The sequence below is a fragment of the Alexandromys fortis genome, unplaced genomic scaffold, assembly GCF_014885135.2.
Source record: "Alexandromys fortis isolate MF-2015 unplaced genomic scaffold, M_Fortis_MF-2015_v1.1 scaffold_2_1_26212458, whole genome shotgun sequence".
Lineage (NCBI taxonomy): Eukaryota > Metazoa > Chordata > Mammalia > Rodentia > Cricetidae > Alexandromys > Alexandromys fortis.
The window spans coordinates 2,202,620-2,206,854 of NW_026067930.1; the positions used below are offsets into that span (position 1 = coordinate 2,202,620).

Consider the following 4,235-nt stretch of genomic DNA (forward strand, 5'->3'; position numbering starts at 1 on the left):
AAGATGCCAAGGATAGAAGTAGGGATGGCCTGGTCTGTCACCTTGGTACCCTGTCCCTTTAAGAGACAAGTCCCACTCCCTGACCCAGAGAAAAAAAGAAGGAGCTTCAGGGCAAAGAGGAGGAGCTTCAGCTCTATCTGCAAGACAAAAGACACCAGGTATACAAGCTTGAAGTCCAGGGAAAACTACAAGCAATTCCACAGGAATACCCAAATTGGGAGCTAGAATGGGAGGTAAAACAGAGACAAACCACTCAATGATCAGAATATTAATGAGCACAGCTTAGGATCCTCCCATCCCTCTTGTACAGAGATGATCATAAGGCAAAAGTCGGAAATAACAGGACTTGCTAACCAACTAACAGAGGAAAATAATATCTTAAAGAACATTGTCATGCAACTGGAAGAATGGATAAAGTTTCATCAACAGAAAAGCACTGATTGAAATTTAGAAAGAATTTATGGTGAACACTTGCATGCTGAGTGTTTTCAAAAAGACCTTGTATTTCAAAAGAAATACATGAAATACATGCTGCTGCGCCTGAGGAGATTCCAGGAGTGCGAAGATGCTGCTGTGGGGGCACCTCTAGGATTCCCAGGCTTCAACAATGCTGAAACAGGCCCCAGCTGCCCAAAGGGATTGGCCATGTTCCAGAAAGCCATCAGAGTGTCTATCTCAATTACAAGAATGAAATACTTGGCTCAGTTGTGGCCCCAACGATGTTAATAAGGATGGCTGTGGAATGAGTCCAGGTGTTGAAAGAACAGACCCACTCTTGTCATTTCACCAGGGGACTGGAACTATATCCAAATCGAAGACAAAATACATATGATAGCTCAAGATCAGAGGTGTCCCTTGCCATTCGATAGGTCCCCAGGACCTGCACTTGATTTCACCCCTGGACTGTGCAATCCTCAGCTCCAGCAGTAGAACCCTGGCAGAAATCTGACTGATTACGTCACCCAAATCGAAGCACTACACAGACGACTCAGAACTACTTTACAGTCAGGTTCCTTGCCTCCCGATACTATACTAGTATGAGGAGATAATTTCAAATTATGCTGTCATAAGGAGAATGTGGGGGGCCGCTCCCACATATTCCATTACAAGATGGCACTGACATCCGGCAGCAGCACCCCGTAATCAAGCCAGTGCGTATGTGCATGGTAAAATTCCATCCCTTGCTCTCTGCCTCTCCCATGCCGTCATATGGGCCGACGAGCTGCAGCCAGTCGGGGTGTGACCCGTCTGAGGCAGGGACTGTTAACCTATATAAGGGTTGGGTTTTTGTTCCTTGGGGTCTCCGCCTTGTAAGCTTATGCTCTCCCTCTCAAGACGCATTAAAGCTTTTCTGCAGAAGGATCCTGATTGTGCTGCCTCGTTCTTGCTGGCGAGACGGTAGCGCGGGACAACTGGTGCCGAAAACCCGGGAACCTTAACATCGTCAGCACCGCCGGAGACCCCTTGGACTCAAGGAGGATTCAGAACTGCAGGTAGGTATGCTCAGAGAGGTATGTCTTTTCTGGATTTCAGATCGGACCTTTCACCGCCTTGGGAGGGTAGCGTGGAGGCCTTGGTGATTGTTCTGGGAGCGCTCTTAATCCTCATTCTGGGAATGCTTTATTTCCACCTTTATAACTGTTAGGTGCGTTAAGTCCGACATAGATAAGCGGCAGTGCCTTGCTGCGTGCTTCAGTCTCTTGTAGATAAAAGAGCCGCATGCAGACTGTTCTTTCGTTTTCGTCGCACTTGTAAGGCAGACGTAGATAAGCCGCGGGTGCCTGTTTGTCATCATGGGCTCTTCTCAGTCTGTTATTACGGCCCTGGAATCTGTGTTGAAGCAAAGAGATATAAAGATTGCTCATCGAACATTGAAAAATTTTGTTAAAGAAATTGATCGAGTAGCTCCCTGGTATGTTCGCTCCGGATCTCTGACTCTCGCCTCGTGGAACAAACTGGGTAAAGACCTCGATAAAAAATTAGCTGAAGGAGACTTGAGACAAGGAACCAAGGCCATCTGGAAACTTGTTAAGAATTGTTTGGAGGATGAGGCCTGTCAGGCGGTGGTGGCCAAGGGGTGAAGTGTCTTAAAGGAAGTCCAGGATAGCATGTCAGAAACTGAGCGTAATGAGAGGTTGGGTGCGCGCAAGAAAAAACCAGTCCCAATCAAGGAAAATAGCCGCCCCCCCTCAAGTCTAAGGACAAGGGGTGTCTACATGAATAAGAAGAACGGGGGTACTAGTACTAGTCTGTATCCTCTACAGGAACTTGAAGCTTTAAGCGTTGATAGTTCTATAAACTCTGAAAGTTCAGAGGATGAAGGTCTAGACCTAGAAGAAGAAGCTGACCTGAAGGAGGAGGCGGCTAGATATGAGGAGGAGAGGTATCATCCTGATGATTACCCACCGAATCACAGAGAGCTAAAAAAACGGTAGTCCTATGTGGCTCCTCCACCGGTGGTCCCTTCGGCGCCCTCTCCTTATGAGATGCGCCCGAAGGCTTTCTCCTTCCTCCCGGAGAGGGTAAAAAGGAAACTATGCCTCGCCTATCCTGTCTTTGAAGGAGCTGAGGGAGGACTGATGCATGCACCTGTAGAGTACAGCCAAATAAAAGAACTGGCAGAATGAGTTCGTAAATATGGGGTAACAGCCAATTTTACTTTGGCCCAGTTGGACAGGCTGGCTATGACTGCCATGACCCCAGCTGACTGGCAGACGGTTACGAAAGCATCGCTTGTCAGCATGGGCCAATATTTGGAATGGAAAGCCCTTTGGCATGAGGCAGCTCAGGAACAAGCTAGGGCTAACGCCATGGCTTTGACCCCAGAACAACAACAGTGGACGTTCGATCTCTTAACTGGCCACTCATCAAACAGACTATCATTGGGGTGCTTATCGACAAATTGCCAACACGGCCATAAGGGCATGGAAAGCATTATCTAGAAAAGGAGAAGTGAACAATCAGCTCACTAAGATTATACAAGGGACCCAGGAACCTTTTTCAGACTTTGTAGCACGAATGACTGAGGCGGCTGGTCGCATCTTTGGCAACCCTGAAACGGCTGCAACGCTTATTAAGCAGCTTATCTTTGAACAGGCCACCCAGGAATGTTGCGCGGCTATAGCCCCTAGAAAGAACAAAGGATTACAAGATTGGCTTAGAGTTTGTAGAGAACTGGGAGGACCCCTCACGAATGCAGGATTGGCCGCTGCTATTTTGCAGTCTCAGAAACGCCCTCTTAGAGGACCTGACAAAAGAGTCTGCTTTAAATGTGGAAAGCCGGGGCACCTAAAAAAGGATTGCAAGTCATCAGAAAGGGAGAGGGCTCCCCCTACCCTTTGCTCTCATTGTGGCAAAGGCTACCACAAGGCTGAGCTATGTCGCTCGGTGAGGGATATAAAGGGCAGAATCCTCCCTCCACTAGAGGCATCTGACAATGAGAATTAAAAAATCAGGACAGTGGGACCCCGGTCCCAGGGCCCACAAAAATATGGGAACAGGTTTATCAAGGCAACCGATGAGGTCTCTCCAGGGACGGAGCAAGAATGGACTTGCACGCCTCCTCCGACTTCATACTCGGATGGGTGTGCAGCTCGTCCCTGTTTGAGTGCCTGCTCCTTTACCTCAAGGAAGTGTGGGCCTTCTCCTGGGATGAGGGTTGCTCACCTTACAGGGACTTATTGTCCACCCTGGTATTATTGATGACCAACATACTTCTGAATTTCAAACATTGTGCTCCAGTCCCAATGGGGTCTTCTCTATTAGCGAGGGAGACAGAATAGCTCAGCTACTGCTCCTTCCGGGCGAGGCCCATCAAAAATCAGGAGATAGACAGATGGGATCCTCAGGCCAGGATTCGGCTTATTTGGTCGTTAGTCTTCAAGACCGGCCAAAATTGTCCCTTTGGGTAAATGGCAAGTACTTTGAAGGGATTCTGGACACTGGAGCAGACAAGAGCATAATTTCCTCCCACTGGTGGCCAAAATCTTGGCCGATCACTGAGGCATCACATTCACTGCAAGGTTTAGGATATAATGCTCACCCAACCATTAGCTCCTTGGTCCTTATCTGGAGAACCGTGGAGGGACAACAAGGATGGTTTACCCCGTATGTGCTCCCCCTGCCTTTTAACCTATGGGGAAGGGACGTTATGCAAGACATGGGATTAACATTATCTAATAAATATTCACCCCAAGCTACTGATATGATGAGAAAGATGGGGTACGAAGCAGGAA

At 48.1% G+C, this 4,235-nt stretch overlaps 1 pseudogene; it reads left to right on the top strand.

The window, feature by feature from the left end:
- The first annotated feature begins 2,486 nt into the window (after positions 1–2,486).
- On the top strand, positions 2,487–3,161 carry LOC126503480 (igE-binding protein-like; annotated as a pseudogene).
- The last annotated feature ends 1,074 nt before the right edge of the window (positions 3,162–4,235 follow it).